The sequence below is a fragment of the Pan troglodytes genome, chromosome 8 (genome assembly GCF_028858775.2).
Source record: "Pan troglodytes isolate AG18354 chromosome 8, NHGRI_mPanTro3-v2.0_pri, whole genome shotgun sequence".
NCBI lineage: Eukaryota > Metazoa > Chordata > Mammalia > Primates > Hominidae > Pan > Pan troglodytes.
Window position 1 is genome coordinate 56789842 of NC_072406.2, and position 18114 is coordinate 56807955.

Genomic DNA, 18114 nt, shown 5'->3' on the forward strand with positions numbered 1-18114 from the left:
GGGAGCATTTCAAAGGTGGAAGGAAGCAGAAAGAGAAGATGAGGGCACATTCTAAAATGAAGGGAGGAAGGGTTGCAAAGGAATCAAAGCATCCCTGACCTCTCCTTCAATCAAAAAACTGTAAACAGAATATGTTTATTTACATGCGTTAGTATTTTTTCTCTTTGCAGGGGTAATTTTATACCTTTATGGAAAATCATTTAAAAGCCTTTTATCTATTAGAATTAAAAAGTATATAAGAAAAACATAAAAGCAGTAAGGGCAATGTTATTTCAGACAACTCAGAATAATTTAAATCGCCATCTGGAAAGCCCATCAGCGACAGAGCCTTCTGTGGCCTCTTTTCTCTCTCTCTCTCTCTCTCTCTCTCGGGCTCACAGGTCAGCCCAGAGCATCTGAACATGACCCACGTGGCCCAAGACTCGTGGTGACTTCTCACGGTGGCATGGCTCTGACTTGGAATTCCCCTGTAGAGGTCCTCCTGGGTGACATCATGTGCATTCCATGCTGTGAGGTGTTTCGAGCATGTGAGTGTGAACTTTCTTTATGGACAGGAAGCAAAGGAAGGAAAGTGAATTTAGGAAAACAATGGTCATCTTAAAAAAGAGGTCAGATTTTAAACAAAAGTTTACCAGCCTGTTTCATATTTCTACTTATTTGGAAACAAGGCTGTTGAACTGTCCTGACAGGCTCTCTCAGACAGAGCTGGGCCCTACAATGGCGTTTTATGCAGGGCTTTGTGGGGAAATTTGGTGAAACAAGCCCCTGGGAGTTCTGTACCCACCCACGCCACAGGGAAGCCAGGGCAAGCTCTCTGCTTTTAAAGGGCTGGTGTGATAGAGCTCAGGGCTGGTGGGTTAACGGCATTACCCTTATTAACTACCTCATTTAATTCTCACCCCGGTGGGTTGTATCTCCCATCTGAGAAAACAGGCTCAGAAAGTTGTTTCTTGCCTACACTGTCAACACTAGTGAGCGCACAGAACTGTACCTAGGTTCATTTGATGCCAAATGTTCACCCCAACAGAGGGAGGATAAAGAAGGAAGAGAATGGAGGTTAGAATGAGAACCAGTGAGTGTGCGGCCTGCAGTCAAAGTCTGTAATTGTCTCTCCTGTGGCTTGGCCAGGACAGTCCCGCTCATTAGCTTGTTTGGCCAACAGTGGTTTCTAATGAGGGGACTTGGGAAGATAGAGAGAAAAATAGCAGTCATGTGGTAAAAGTGTTAAGGTTTGTAGATGCAATGAATCAACACAGGGAGAAAATAGTCAAGTTGGGAGAAGAGAAATCACTTCCCCAACATTCAAGCTTAACTGATTTGCTTTGGGTTCAGCCTTCCACTCTTGAGTCCAAATACTACATCATGTCTGAATGTTCCTGTCTTGAAATGGTAACCTAATAATCTTCCCAGTCCTCAGGGAGATGGAGCATTGTTTGTTCCCTTCACCTTCTGCCCTTAGAAAGCACAGTCTTTTGGAAATTATCTTTGGCTCCTTGGATTTAAGCACTGAAGGCACTGCAGCCTTGTCGTGGTTCAGAAAGAACGCACGCTCTCCATGGGCCTGTTCAGCCCCCACTCCAGGAAGATGCCACTTGGCCTCAAAATATTAATGTTGGTGGGTTAAACTGGACCCTTAACCTCCTTTCCAAGTCATAACGGGTATGCAAACAGAGGGGTGGTCCTATGTGAGCTGGAAATAATGTTCTTGGCTGCCGCTTCCTTCTCTTTCTATTTTAGTCCTCAGGGACATGGCTTTTTTGCTTCTTTGAGATTTGGGAGTCTTGAGGTTTTATTGCAAAAAAAAAAAAAAAAGAATTCTGTGTGGTTTTAGAAGGCAAGTCACTTCTGAGTAATTTAAACCCTCATTTATCTAAACACGGAGGCTGAGGACCTCTTAGCGAACTGGGTCCCATGTTATAAAACTTTTGGCAAAGATTTGTCATCTGTCCTGTGCTCTGCCTACATTCTTACCTAGCAAGTCCCGTCGTCATCTTTCCAAGCCAGCTTGGTCCTGCTGGTTTCTCTTCTTAGGTGTGCATTTTGTGCATGTGTGTGCAGATGCCTGTGCACACGAGCGTGTGCTATACAGGAGATCATGTTACAGAGAGCAGAGGCTGCAGCTGTTTACCAAGCCCTGCAGCCAGTGAGGTTCAGGGATAATTAAGAGAAATCTCCCTTGGCAGAAATGTGCCTGCTTGGGTCTGCTTCTCATTTTGGACAATTGGAAAAGGCAATCACTCAAGTTTTATTGATGCCAAAGAGTTTTTCACAGTCATCAATATGGGTTACAAAAATGAAGTTGTTGACATCTTATTTCTGGGGTTTTTTCTTTCAGATAATTGTGAGCCCTCAAGCGTCATATATTCTGAAATAAGGCAGTTCCACCCCAGAACATAGCATTTTCAATGCACTGCATGCAATTGATCTTACGGACATTCTGCCAAATTCCTGACCAATCATATCCATCTGTATCTATCAAGCCCATTCAGAGTTCTCTCGCTGCTGTAAGACAGAGGAAGAGTAAAATCTAAGAGTAAAGTCAGAGTAAAATCTGACCTTGATTTTACTCCAAGAGGTGTGAGATAAGATTTAAATTCTACATGACTGCTTTTAGCTATTTCTTAACATGATGTATATATTTTGGGTATTAATTCCTAGGGTGTTGTAGAGTTTAGCTTGCTCCCTTAAGCTCCCTGTTAGTTAGGTCTTCTGGACTGCTTTGTTTTTACTCTTGGACCAACCTGGGCTGAGGCTCTACTTGGGAGCTCAGTTCAGCAGCTGTGAGCCCTGATTATCAGCTCTCTAGGTCCTAGGAACTCATTCGAATATCTGCTAGGTTTCCCAGCTTCCACGGGCTGGAAGAGGACATCTTTCCTCCCCATTTGCAGAGAGACAGCAGCCCAGGACTGAGCTCTTGGCAGCAGCCCTCTGTCCCTGTCATAGAAGGCCAGGCTCTGTGCCCAGATGATCATGATGGGGCATGAGGCTGGCTTAGCCAGTCAAGGGCTGCCCTCTGTGAGCTCATAGGAGACTTGGGCTCATCAGGGCCTTGGTGCCTGCCCCTCATGGCATGAGGAGCCATGCTGATCTCATGAAGGAGGAGCCATTTCCCCCAGGTCAGCTCCCTGAGGGCTCAGACCTGAAACCAGGTGCACAGGAAGCTGAGTCACTAGGGGCCAACACAGTTGCTCTCAGCCCTGGGGAACGCAGGGGAGCTCATTACAGCTGGCAGAAGTCCTCACCATAAAAGCAGAGGTATTTACTAGCCCAGGAAGGAAATGAAGTGACCCATACGTAGTATTACCATGGAGGAACTCTATGAAAGTCACAGTTTTAGCCATCTTTTGTTTAAGATTAAAGAGCTAAGTAGAATAATGGAATAAGTTGAAGGTATTTGTCAGGCCACCGGGATGATGTCATTTGCTTTCTGTCATTTCTAAAACTGGAGCCAATTTCAGAAACTGAAGCCACCCCTTGCCAAATTATCCTCCTCTATTCTAGAGGGTAAATACTATTCTAGACTGCTCTTACCAATCTCCACTGAAATCCATGTACACATCTATAGTTCCTTTTTGTGGAAAAGAAGTCAAAGTTTAAATAAGTTTCCCAATGCCACAAAAGAGTTAAACAATCTGGACATTTTTCTCAAACCACCTCCTCTATCATCCATCTAAAAATGTGCTTCTCCCTCCAGATATGTGCAATGCTGCAATCAGTTGCCATGGAGACCACACTCTGGCCCTGTACCCTCAACAGCATGGTTAAATAAGTGGTAATGTCAGACCTCTCAAAGCATCTTGGCGGCCCCAATCCAGGTCCCAGAGCTCCAGCCAGCACAGGCCTGGCCAGCGTGGGCACCGGGCTGGGAGCTTGTGGGAGCCTGGGTGGTCTGGTGCATCCCTGGCCAATGTTTAAATGCTGACTTCACGTGTGGGGTTGCCCTGGTGGGTTGCGGTAGAGACACTCCTCCCATGAACTGCTGATAAGAATGAACATTGTAAAAGAAACAATTTGTAACTGGCTATGGCAAACTCTTCTTTGCCATGGGTCTGGATTCATGAAATGCAACATGACCCCAACAGAGCTTTAATGTGTTCAGGAGCTGGTTGTTCTTTACCTTCCTCTTGCCCCTCTAATGAGTGATTCCCTGCATGCCCATACCCGCTGATGCCCAATGTATACACAGCTAGAAGTATAAATGAGTGCGTTGACCACTGAAGGTCAAAAAAAATATATATATTTTTTACATGATATTGCTATAAATGACGGGACTGTGGGTCTGAGCCTGCTGGAAAGCAGCTGACTTTAGGTATTCTGTCAGTGGCCTGTTGGGAAAGCCCTGCCCAGCTGGGTAGCTCCATATGGCACCATATTGACCAGTTACAGTGTCTTTCTTCTGGATTTTGAAAATGAGACACACACAGGGATGTCAACATTGGGCCAGGGTGAGCCAGATGACTCACAGAGAGGGTCTGTGAGAAGACGTCTTTGGATAGCAGGGCGTGTGTGGGCTCAGGGGCATTTGATTGGCAGCAATCAAAGGGGGATGCAGAGATGAGAAAAGTCAGATCTCCATGTGGGGTACAGGGCAGAGTGCAGAGCACACTTGCCCAGGACGGGGTGAAAGATGCCTCCTTGCAGTTGGCCTGAATTTTAGATATTTTTCATTGGTGGATGCTTTTCCCTCTCCTCTTGACTTCTCTCTTAGGATGAAACCCAAAGCTGTCCTCACTTTTCCTGCCAGACAGATTTCCTTAAGTGAGCCATGTGTTGGTAATGAAATCCTGAACCCATGCGGGGTTAGACAGAAGCAGCAGTGCTTGATGATCTATCAGATGTGGGTGAAGACAGAACAGAGCAAGGTATGACATGGTGCCCAGCCTCTGCTTGGCCACAGCCATGGAGGACCGGGCGAGAGAGTGCAGAGAGCGAGGTGGTGCTAATGTGCCCTGAAAAACAGTTTCTGACCTGCGTGATGATAAAATGAATCTGAAGTGCCTTTCAAAATTGTTTATTCTTTCTCCCTTTGCTGCTGTTTCTCCTCCCCTTTCCTCCTCTGCTTCTCCTCTGCAGGGCAGCACATCCATTGAATGTCTTGTCAGCTTCCCTGGTGTTTTCAGGGCAAACAGGCCCCCTGATCCATCTCTTGAAGGAAAATCTTTGTTATGACATTTCTAGCTCAGAGCAAGGCATGCTCGATATAATTAATTGGCAATTCCTCGGGATGGAAAAGTTCTGCCAAAAATGTTCTGAGTTCAGGGTGAGCATGTAAATCCTTTCTGAGCTCTGATCTGCAAGCTTGGGGGCAGGAGATCACAGAAATTAATGATTGGCATCTTTTCTGCAGTCAATTTCCCTCTAAAGGTCAGCAGTGGCAAAGCACACCTGGGAAGCAGAGCTTTGTAGAACCCGATAAGAATAAGCACCCCGTGCAGTGTCACTACATGCCACGCTGTCTGTTCTAGCTCATATGTGTGCTAATCCATTTGCTTTTCACAGCCATGTGAAGAGGTACTTTTAATATCCCATTTCCTGGATGAAGAAACTGAGGCACAGTGAGGATAAATAGCTTGCATAAAGACATAGGATGGGAAAGGGCTGCACTGAGCCTGTGGTTCTGGTCCAGGCTCTCGGGCCACCACACCCCATCCTGCCTTTCTGTATCTCTGCATCTTCTGTTGCTGTTCATCTGATGAGCCCTAGGCTTGATTACACCTAGATTTCTCTCCATACTGCAGCCAATTTGAAATTATTTTCTTTAAGTTTTTAGGGGGAAAATACTTTCCTATAGAATTAACCAATAAGGAAATCCTGTTCAGAGAGGACCCTTGCATGGGTTTGCAGCATCAAGGGATTGCTGTCTGTTAGGGTGAAGATGTGGCTAAACTTGAAGCCTGTCTCCTGGAACTAATACTCATCTAGAGGGGTGGGCCCCTCCAGTGCTACTGTGCCCCCTGCAATGGTACAGGCTCAGCAGTTGACACAGGGCTGCTACAGGTGCATGAGCCCATCTGATCTGCACAGGAGTGCAGTGTGCAGGACCCAGGGTGGAGAATTTGGGATTGCACCTTTATCTTCACACTTCCTTTTCCCCTCCCCTTCTCCTTTCCCTCCCTCCCTCCCTTCCTTCCTTCCCATTTTTTCTTCCTCTTTTTATCATGGCACATACATGCTCTGACTACATGCCCCATACAACTCACTGAGCTGACATGTGCTCAAAGACACCAGTCTGCTAAGTGTAGATTAAGGGCAAATCCTTTCTGAAGCCCTCAGGTCCTGAGCTGGAAGCTACCACTTGGCTGATGTAACTCCAGGTGTCTTCTTTGCTCATTACGAGTTGCACAGGCACCTATGGCCTTTTTACAGGGCCTCCAATTGGCTCCAGCTCCTTCCCTGAGGTTTTACACCTTCAGGGACAGTTGAGCTCTTGCTGGCTCATCTTGCTGCCTGAGTACCCAAAATTTGGTGCCTTGAACTGATTTCTGATCCATCAGCTTCGACCTTTAGCCCGAAATTTTGTTTTCAAAACAGAGCAACCTATAACTCCATCCTGTTTGGATTTTTTTAAATTGTTACTTCTTATTCTTACATAGCTCATTTTTCCCCCTTCAAGAAATCCTTATTCTTCTAAATTATTCTAAATTCTACCAAATTTTCACCCCATACCCTAGAGTAGTACCCCTTCCTCCTCATAGGCACTCACTAAGGACTAGGGACATAGTGGTTCAGCTTTTCCAGGAAGCCGAGGGTTCCTGGCTGTGCCAGGAACCTGTCCTGAGTCTTTTGCCTCTGAATCACCTCTGCTGTGATGCTCCATCCAGGAATGAAATGATCCCAAAGCGGCCTCGCCGCCTCGTCAGAACTCGACTTGCTCGGTGGGGATGAGAGTGGAATGGAGAGCCGTGTCCACTTCTCTTGCCCTCAAGATGCAACACCTACTGAACCTGCAGCTTCCCCATTACTTGGACACCCAGCCCCCAGTGAATTCTCCCCACTCAGCCCCCGCCTCCTACCAGGCGCCTCTTTATCTCCGCCTGCGTCAGCATCCGGCTGGCTCTCCACTCAGAATGTGGTCTCTCTCTGCCTCTCCAGCCCCACCTGTCCCCGGCACCCAGGCTGTGTCCTGGGGCTCTGCGCTCTGGCCACCCTCACAGTGACTGTCCAGGTAGGGTTTAGTGGCAGACCCAGAGAAGGAGAATGGCAAACAGAAATGCCTCCTCAGTGTCCTGTGTGCTGTCTGTCTCCCCTGCTCTGGCCCACAGTCTCCCTGGGGCCAGGAAAGCACCCGCCATGCTCATCACTGTCCAGTGCCAGATGAAGTGCCTTGTAGGACAGTCTCAGGCATCCCTACTGGCCCGACCACCACTGACCAACCACCAACAGGCGTGCCCACTGTGCCTGCCAAGAAGTGTGCACACATTATCTCATGAGCCCTCTTAAAAATCCTCTGAAGAAAACTTTGTTCTTATTTCCATTTACTAATGAGGAAACAGGCTCAGAGCAACTGAGGAAGTGGCTCCTCAGCCTCGCCGATCAGCAGAATCACCTTTTGGAATACAGATTTCTGAGTTTCTTTCCAGACTTCCTAAATCAACATTTCTAGACTTCCTAAATCAACATTTCTAGAGTCAAAATATCTGTAATTTCCAAGAGTTCACCAGGAGCTTCTGATGATCAGTGGAGTTTGGGGCTAAATTAATTATCCAGCCCCCAAAGCTAGTAGGAGAGAAAGGCATGATTTACACCTGGGCGTAGCTGGCTCTAGGACCTCTGTCCTCCTGCTACAGAAACCAGGGAGTGACAGCCTCTCCTCCTGTTCTTGGAGAAGTGGAGCCTCAGGGAGCATCTGGCCATACAGCAATTAGCTGCAAGGCAGACATTAGAAGCCACATCCTTGACCCTGGTCTGTGGCATATCCCATTCTCTGGCTGCCTCAATGCGTTTATATCCCAGGCACACGGAGAATATTGGCTGCTCTGGAAGCCACAATTTGATGGATGACTAGAATGTAATATTACAGAAATGAGTTTTAGAGGCTGGTCATTTTCAAATGAGGTAACAGGTCTGAATGTGGCACAAGTGAGCAGAAGTGTATGCAGAGCACCTGCTTTGTGGCCTGGGAGTGGCCCTGCCCACCTTCCCTTCTCAGCTTTCCCTGGGCATCGACGTGGTACCAGGGCCTCGGCTGGGGACTGGGGTTCACAGGTGAGGAGAGCACCCTAGTTTCTCTGCAGAAGTGAATGGCCCAGACCCTCTCTGGCGTACCATAGCAGGCAGTCAGGATGGCCTGCGGGAGGAGACAGGAAGTGCAGTGGATGGCATCTGAGCCTGCTGACCAGGAGTGACCAGAAGGTGCCAGCCATGCAAGAATCTCAGGGGGTAGGGGTGGGGAGTGGTGGTGCAGAAAAGCTCCTGCAGGCATGTGAGCCTGCTGCTTCCTGCATTGGAAAGGGCCAGTTTCACTGGAGCAAAGGGTGTATGAAAGAGAGAAATGTTGGATGAGACATAAAAGTCACTTGTACCCACTTTTGGAGATTTTTTTTACTGCTTGAGTGGTCAAAAACATTCTTGACTGTTTGCATTTTTTTCACTTTGTTGTTTGTTTTTGCTTCTGCCTGCCTGGCATCCACCTCATCTTCTGGTAACAGCTCCCTAATTTTGTGCTGGAGGCCCTTTCTCCATAGGGTAGCTTTCTAGTGGGGCTGTCAACCAAGTTGTCCTAACCTGCTCCCATCTTTGCTGACCAATAAGTCAGGATGGGACCAAGCCAGGTCAATCCACTGTTCTCTCCTTGGAATTTTTGTCTGAGAGGAGAAACTGGAAGTGCGATTGCCTTGGGCTTCCGTTCGCCCCAGTAACTGCACCCCAAAGGCAGAAGCCATCATCAATTCAAGTCCTCCACATCCCTGAACTATCCTGAGTCTTGTCGTTTTGGAAGTCTGGTCCTTCTATTTCTATTTTTTGAATCTCTTATAGCCTTTCAATTAAAAATGTTTTTGCTTTCATAAGCCATGGTTGTTTTCTGTTGCTAGCCACCAAAATAGAAACAAAAGCAAAAACAACCGAGAGATCCACAGGGCTAGAGAATACACTCCTAATTCTGAGAATGCTTTGGTGCAGTGGAGAAGCTTACCCCTGGAGAACTGCCTGTTGTTTGCTCTATGCTTTGGGAAATAATCTGGCAGCAGTAAAGAAATGGATAAAAATAGAGAAAACTGAAAAGTCAATGTCAGTCCATTGCAAAACCAACTTGAACTGTGACTATGTGCCAGGCCCTGAGTTAGCCACAGAGAATTCAGAAATGGAGCAGGGCCCTCCCACCCTTTACTTCCCCTTTCCCTAAAGAACTCACTTATTTTGTAGGGAATATAATTAAAGGACTACTCTCTGACTCACCCAGGCAGAGCTAGCACTGCTATGCTTAGCTTCAAAGATCTTTCTAAGTCACTTTCCTATGTAGTTAATCCCATTGTCCCATAACTTTGGTTGTGTTTATCTGCCTCCCTCAGTAGTCTCTGAGCTCCACAAAGGCAACTTTTATGTTTACTGGCTTATTCTTACCTTTTATATCCCTCATGCCTAGCTTGGAGCTTGACTCATGGGTTAACAAATGACTATTGAGTGAATGGATGAGAGGATGTGTGGGACATCCAAGCTAAAAGGAAAAGGACTGGACAGGAAACTTGTAATGAATCAAGGCACAAGGCAGGCTTCCAGGTGTGGAGTAAGGTGTTGAGGCATCAGGAACAGTGTTCAGCTTCAGCGTGGCATCCTGTTCTGCCCTGGGCCATGCCTCTGCACAGCCTGGCCCTTCTCTCCTTCCTCTCCAGTTTGGATTTGTTTTCTCCAGACTTTGGATTTTGCCAAAGATATCTCTCTTCTCAGATGACCCCTAGCTTTGGGTTTCCCAAGTCTCCCCTGGCAGGCTCTGGCTTCTGTGCTCTGTGCTCGCTCTTCCTCTCAGTCCCTCCCTGCAGGCAGTGATGCCCTTCTGCTGACTTCAGCCTGGCCCAGGGTCATGCCTGGTGGACCTGGAGACACACAATTGCCTATGTAGAAAATCTGACGGAACCTACAAAAAAGCTAGCAGAACTAATAAGTGAATTTAGTAAGATTGCAAGACAAAAATCAAATACAAAAATCAATTTTATTTTAATATACTGTAGTAACAACCCCCCAAAAACTAGCATTAAAAACAGTATTATTTAGAATAGCACTAAATATGAAATACTTAGAGATAAATCTGACAAAACATGTGAAAGACCTCAACCTACACCAATAACAAAATACGTTGTTGAGAAAAATTAAATAAAACCTAAATAAGTAGAGAGCAATATGTTGTGAGTTAGAAGATGCAACGTTATTAAGATTAACTCCTGAATTATTGACTCCTGAATTAACGGAGTCAATAGGATCCCAATCAAAATGTCAGCAGACTTTTTTTAAGAGAAAAATTGTAAGTTAATTCTAAAATTCAAAAGACCTAGAGTAAAATTTAAAAGACCTATAGTAGCCAAAACAGCTTAAAAAAAAAAAAAAAACAAAGAACAAAGTTGGAAGACCAACACTACCTGATTTAAGGACTTATTATAAAGCTACAGTAATCAAGATAGTGTAGTATCGGCATTAAGATAAACAAGAAGATCAATGGAACAAAACAAAGAGTCAAGAAGTAAACATAGTTATATGGGATATTGATTTGCAAGAAAAATGCGGAAGCATTTCAGTGGAGAAAGGATAAGTCTTTTCAACAAAAGACTGTAACAATGGACACATCCATGCAAAATAAAATGAACTTTTAATTTATGTCTTGTATCATATACAAAAGCTTAACTCAAATGGATCATAGACTTAAATGTGAAATCAAAAGCTATAAATCTTCTAGTAGAAAATGGAGGAGAAAATCTTCATGCTCTTGAGTAAGGCAAAGATTTTTTCAAGATACTATACCAAAAGCTCAATCTATAAAATAAAAATAAAATGGGTACATTGAACTCATTAAATTAAAACTTCTGCACTTCATTGTTTATGGAATGAAGACAGACCACAATCTGGGAGAAAATATTTGCAAATAAAATATCCAAAAAAAGACTTAATATCCTAAATAGGTAAAGAGCTCTCAAAACTCAATTATAAGGAAAAACAACTAAATGTGCAAAAGATGTGAACAGACATCTCACCACAGAAGGCATAAATATGCAAATAAGCACATGGAAATATGCTCAGCTTTTCAGGAAAATGTAAATGAAACCCACAAAGATACCACTACACAGCTATTTGAGTGACTGAAATGAAAAAGACAACATACCAAGTGTTGACAGGAATGTGGAGAAACTGGAACTCTTCTACACATTGGAAAATGGTTTGCTAGGCTCCTAAAAAAGTTAAATATATGCCTGTAACATAATCCATCCGTTCCACTCCTGTATATTTATCTAACATAAATGAAAGCATATATCCATACAAAGATTTATACATCAATGTTCACAGCAGCTTTATTTGTAGTAGCCCAAACTGGAAACAATCTAAATGCCCACTGGTAGATTAACGGATAAACAATCTGTGGTATATACATACAATGGATTATGACTTGGCAACAAGAGTGAACTATACTGAGTAAAATAAGCCAGACCAAAAAAAAAAAAAAAAAAAGTGCACACTGTATGATCCATTGACTTGCATTCAGCATCCCCTATCAATCTATGTGCTATGCTCCCCTGTGACAAATCTCTTGTGGACAGTGATACAGTCAAAGTAAATTTTCAGTTCCTGGACTCAATTACATTTCTTTGGTGCCTCTGAGAAATTCTGTTGAAATATTTATCTTCACTATTTATTTCCCAAATTCCCAAGCCAACTCTCTCCACAGGGGTCCCCAGAAAATTTTACTAATGAAATTAAACAGAGGATTGTCCAGGAAACATGCTGGCTGTATTTCACATGTTGCTGGATTGATGAACTGGATCTTCTAGAGCTACTAGCAGCATCCAGCTTCTGGGAATGGCTAAGTTGGCACATGCTGTTGTCAATTTGAACAGCAAACTCAAGGACCCAGCTTCCTCTATCTGCTAACAGAGCCTTCAGTTCTTTCCATTACCTGTCACTTATCAGTTCCAGTCATGGCTGTAAGAAGATTTAGGCTTCCTTGAGGTAAAACAGAGCTCCTCCCCAAGGTTGGCTGCAGAGGGAGAATCATACCCCTGTGCCCAAACCCAAACCTTTGCCTTGGGGTTTCTGTGTGACTGTCCCTACTTCTTATCCTTGGCAGGACTGCATGTCCTGAACAACTCAGCATTAATGAAGAAAGATGCCCCTTTCCTAGTAGCAAAACCAAGGCAAGCCCATGCCATTTAGACAAGCCTTTGCAGGAGTTGGGGGTAACATAAGAGAAATAGAGTGGCATGAAGTTGAGTGATGTGGCTCATCTTCAGGGTGGTTGTCTCAGAGCTTTCCAGCCAGAATCCCACACTTAGTGATCAAACCACCCATGTCCAGAAAGCAGAGTAAGATGTGAGAGGTCCCCTATCTGCTTGCCTTAGTAGAAAGAGGAAGTTTCTATTTCGTTTCTGATAAACTCTTTCTCCTAATTATTGATGTCAGGAATGCCCACCCGCCCTACCCCCTTTAGGGGAAATCTCATGTAACCACCTGGCCTTGCAGGCCTCCCCATAATAACCATATTCGAACTTAATACAATAGACTCAGTGTTCATTGCCTCAACACAGGCATCCACAGGCCCAGGGCCATATCACACAGGACAGAACAGTAACAGGTGTGGCCTGGTAGAAACAATGTCTACATAACCAAACCAGCCAGTCTCACACTTTATCAGCTAGAGAGGACAAAGGCGGTCATGTTTATACTGTATGCCATAAACACTAGATTCCCTGACAATGGCACACTCCCCCCAGTCCTCCTGCACAGCGAGAGTTCTAGCATTGCCCTGGGACTCCTCTCCACAGATGTTCCCAGGAATTTTGAAAGGGAGCACACCCTTGACTTGGTGTCAGGCCAGGGTGTTCTCACAGCTTGTCTGGGGTGAGTACTGGAGACTTAGGCTTGCCCCTGGAGGTCAGACTCAGAAACTGGCTTACAGATGGTAGCATGGGAAATTCCTCCCTCCCTGGCAGCTGTAGTGATATAAATTGCTGCACAACTCTGCCTCTGATAAAAATACGACAAGGACACTGTTGTGCCTTCTCCCTAAGGACCCCTGGGCTTCCCCATATTCCCACTGTGCAGGGGGGCCTCAGTCAATGCTATCTGACCCTTGGGTGTAGGGACACCTTGGATTCATCATTAAGGGGGTATCTCAAAGACAATCTGCCTGAGCCCTGAAAGAATATTGCTCCTTTTTTTTTTAACCAAAAGACATACATTTTTTTCCCCTCTGGGTTCACACATGCTGCTAAATGTGTTGTGTCAAGATGGGATCTAATGAGAGCTGATAAGAAGATGCCACCCCCAGTGACCATGAATGGGTTCTCATGTGTAAGGTGATTTCCTTTTCAGGAACCTCTTTTCCTTTCTGGCAACCTAAACTTGGGTAGGGCATCCTGGTTTGCCACCCATATTTTTATAGTTTCAAGTCTCAGTGGATGGGGAGAAGGGCTCATTTTTGTAGTTCCTTTCCTCCCAGGAGACCCTCTGTCCCTTTCTAAATTCATGGAAGTACATCAATGTTGGGGAAAGAATCATGATCTAATTCCACTGGCCTCCAAGTGTGTCCAGAACGTTTAGTTTTGAATCAGAGACCCTTGACCAGGCTGGAGCCTCAATCTCTCCAATGACAAAGGAGAAGGGGATCCCTAGACTCTTAATTTAGGTTTGATTCTGTGAGAATCAAAGGTTAGGGATTAGAGAAAAGACTAGAAGATAATTCCTCAAGTGTCCCATTGTAATGGTAGAGCTGTCTGGGAGCACAGCAGTCAGCAGCCTCATTGAATGCAGAGGCTAAAGAAGAAAAACGGCAGCTGGTGCCTCCCCATGAATAAATAAGGAAGCCTACTGGGGAGGAGTGAGTGGGGAGCTGTCCTCTTGCATCTCTGGGGCATGTCCTGATGCCAGCCCATCCTTGTTCTCTGTTTACTCGTGTCAAAGAACAACATGTCAACGAATTGAGTTTCAAAGATCTAATTGGTTTTTCTTCGTGATTCATGAATTAGGCAGCGTTCCATCTACAAAATAGGTGCTCCAATTAGCTTGAGAAGAGGGATGGGCTTTATAGGCAGAAAAGGCTGAAGAAAGCAGAAATAGGTTACAAAAAATGAATTTGGTGTTTCAAAGCTGCTTTCCTTATGGGGTTAAAGCTGAGGGTACTTCCTTATTATGCTGGCTCAGGTTGACTGGGTTCCTTTTGATTGGTTGCTGTGAGTTTTTCAGAATCTCCATTTCTAGGTTTGATTTGATTATGTGGCACCTAGCATGAGGGACTCCATTCTGGTTTAGTTTGGCCTGTTGGGCTTAGAGCAGGTGCCCAGTCTAAAACAATGGGCTCCCATAAATTTTATGTACCATGTATAAAGTCTGACATGGTCTGATTATACTTGCCTCTTTTTCTGTGTGTGTCTAATCAAATTCTACATTTGTTTTAGAGACAGAACCAAAGTGGGGGTAACTGAGATCGTGTGCCTACTTTTGTGGATGAACATCCCTGACAAGGTGGTGCTATCTGTGAAAGGTTGGTGTGGCCACTTTGCACATCCTTGCGAGGTACATCTTGGGGCAAGGTGGGGCTGGGGATTCACCTCCTCTGGCTTCCGCCCACTGGGAGAGTTTTCTGTTCAGTCGCCACCTAGGAATGACTTCACATGATTGTCTTGATTATAGTGCTTGGATAGGCTTGGATGGCAAATTGAAGGCTTGAGTAACAAAGGTGTTTCCCTAACCTTGGAGGACAGTCCAGCCTTCTTTCCTCTCAGGGTACAGTTACACATTCACACATTTTGTAAATCCCACTCTGCCCAGCTTGTCTGTGTCTGTTTTAATTTGCTGCAGGGCTTAATCTCAGTCCTTTTAAATCTCTCTGGGCAACTGTGAATTCTAACAACGAATCCTAATAAATAATAGGAGTTGAGAATCTCTTATCTGAAATGCTTGGGACCAGAAATGTTTCGAATTTTGGGTATTTTGGATTTTGGAATACTTGCATGAGACTTACCAGTTCAGCATGCCAAGTCTAAAAATCTGAAATCTGACATGCTCCAATGAACATTTCTTTGAGTGTCGTGTTGGTGCTTCAAAAGTTTATAATTTTACAGCATTTCAGACTTTGGAGTCTGTTATTTGGGATGCTCAACCTGTATAGGGAATGAGGAGGAACAAGGACAAAATCCTTGATAAAAGCATTTGATAGTCATCAGAACTTAGAGCATTCGGGAACTACAAAAGAGATCTCTCTCATATTTTTAGTTAGCCAGGGGGTATACTTGAAGACTTCAAAATCCTTTCAAAAATAAACCTCCCCTACCTCCTCATTTAGGCAAGATTGAGAACATAATGGATTTAGGAATTTCAAAAGCAGCAACAGGTCCTCACAGGGGATTTACAGACAGTCAGTTTTAAAAACATATGTCTTTGAAACATTTTTTCATGGGCATTTGAATTCCAGCTGGTGGACTGCATATGGGGTCAAAATAAGCATTCTAGCTTAAAAACAACAAAAAGGAAACTGGACTGAAGTTTGCCTCGAGCTAAAGAGAAGGTCCTGTTCTTGTGGCAGCAGCAGCTGCAAACACACACCAGAACAGAAGTCGGGATGACCAGGGACTTTCTCAGAGAAAAATGCCGGCTTTGACTAAAGAGAAAATATATTTACATCTTTATGCATTTTTCTGTCTTCCCTCCTTCCCTCACCAGCCTGCTCTCCCACTTCCAGGCTTGGCGAGAACATAGCAGGTGATGCGTCGGAGAGAACAGCCACTGTGGCACACTGTGTGTAGAGGAAAAGCAACTTTTCAAACCCTCCCTCCATGGAAAGTGGGGTGTGCTATAAGCTGAGTCCTTTTCCCCCAAATTCCTATGTTGAAGCCCTAGCCCCCAGTATAGCATCAGAAGGTTACTATATTTGAAGCTAGGGCCCAGTGGTTATGTTAAAATGAGGCATTAGGGTGGGCCCAAATCCAATATGACTGGTGTCCTAATAAGAAAAGGAGATGAGGACACAGACACATGCAAAGGGATGGCCATGTGAGGGCACAGGGAGAAAACAGCCATTTGCGAGCCAAGGAGAGAGGCCTCAGGAGAAACCAACCCTACCAGCACCTTGATCTTGGACTTCCAGCCTCCAGGACTTTGAGAAAATACACTTCTGTCATTTAAGCTGCCTAGTCTGAGGCATTTGCAACAGCAGCCCCAGTTGACTAATGTGGGTCCCTCTTTGCTCAACCCTGGAGCCACAAGAAAACCTCGACCCACGAATGCCACAGAGGGCTCTCTCATCAGCACTTTCCTCAGGAAGTTCTCTGCTGACAGTGGATGTCTGGGTAGAGCAAGGAACAAGCTGCCTTTCCAGAGACAGAGGTCTTAGGAATGCTGTTTGGGGGACTGGCCAAAGTCTTTAGCCTGGGAACAGACGGAGGTTGATTAACATTTGGCATGTGGGTCCCTCAAGGGGAAAACCTTTCATGTGAACAAGAGATGGCTCTTGGAAGAGAGAAGTGTGAGCCTTGAATTCCTCTTTCAGACATGCCTGTCACTAAATCCCACACCCATCTGGCTTCAGGTTCTCAACATATAAATTCTAGATTACTTCTAGGCCAGTGCTTCTCCAACTTCACTGTGATGCGAATCATGGAATCACATGGGGATTTTTTTTTTTAATTACAGATGCTGATCCAGAAAGTCTGAGTGGAGTCCATGAACTTGCATTTCCAATTAGCCCCCAGTGTCTACTGGTGCTGCTGGGGAGCCACCCTTGGAGAGCAAGGCAGAGTCTCCATGCATATTCTGACCTGTATCCAGGTCCAGTGCAGCAGTGGCCCCCACCCACCCTTGCTCCGTGGCACTCACAATTCCTGGTATGCTCTGGGCACTGGGCATCAGGGACAGATGTATAGGACAGCAAGACACAAGGGCGAGAGAGAAAAGGGTATGTACAGAGCCAGATGGGTTGGAGCCGGACCCTGAAGGGCACAGAGCTAACTCTGCAACCTTAGACGAGGGTCCTAACTACTTAGAGACTTAGTTTTGCTTCCTGTAAAATAGGCACTCTATGTTTCATAAGGTAGAAATAAAAAAATTTTGACACTTAGTTTACCTCAGAGAAAAAAGAAAACAGTGAGCTTTCCAAGGGTCGAATGAGGAGGCTGACAGACAGGGAGATCTTTGGGGCAGAGGCTGGGGTCTCGCCCCTCTGTAGAATGAGGATGGGGTATTGGACCATAGTAAGGGGGAGTCGGAACTGAAGTCGGTGCATAAAGTCTAGAGCTTCATAAAGCTGTCCCTTACTATAAATAGAAACTCAAAAACTCAAGAATACTATAAGAAAATTTACTGTCTGGGGGAGAGGGGATAGAAAGTCATCCTTGAAAAATTGAAACGCCAGGCTGCACACACACAGATGTGCAATCCAAATTTGTACGATCAGTCTGGTGTGGGAATTCCAAGTGGAGAAATTAAAATAACTGTTCAAGACCATTAAAGTCCTGTATTTTTAGCAGAAGAAAATGTGAAATTATTGCTGTAGGGAAACTTCACAGCCCAGAGGTCATGGGACTCCCACAGAAAAAACAACTTCATTGAAGAAGAGCTGACAATCAGAATTAAAAACCCACCACCAAGAAAATGATCCACCATGAGGGAGAGTCAACAAATGCAATAAACAGAATCAGCACCTTCAAAACTGCAAAGAGTGCATTAATCTGAAAAGAACAATGAAATAAAAAGATTTCGAAGTATGAAAGACATAAGAGAATAAATGAAAACCATACTCAAAGCATTAATCAGTGTAGAAAGTGATTTGAAAGAAGGCCACAAAAGTTCTTTAGGTGAAAAGTATAGTCATCGAAAAATAAAAGCTCAGTGGCAGAGCAAAACACAGATGAAGCACTGCTGAGGGACTGGTGAACAGGAAGATGGTTCCGAGGATGCGAAAGAGAATGCAGCACAGAAAGA

The 18114-nt window shown here is 44.8% G+C and overlaps 1 long non-coding RNA gene across 2 annotated transcripts; it reads left to right on the forward strand.

Annotated features, from left to right (window-relative positions):
- The first annotated feature begins 3070 nt into the window (after positions 1-3070).
- On the forward strand, positions 3071-17251 carry LOC107966915 (uncharacterized). 2 transcript variants are annotated; one of them, XR_001706973.3, is made up of 5 exons: positions 3071-3255; positions 3695-3772; positions 4709-4862; positions 14595-14680; positions 16828-17251. It is a non-coding gene; the product is annotated as an uncharacterized LOC107966915 (long non-coding RNA). The 2 variants fall into 2 exon arrangements; XR_008537376.2 differs by lacking the exons at positions 14595-14680; positions 16828-17251 and having other exon boundaries at positions 3075-3255; positions 4709-5003.
- The last annotated feature ends 863 nt before the right edge of the window (positions 17252-18114 follow it).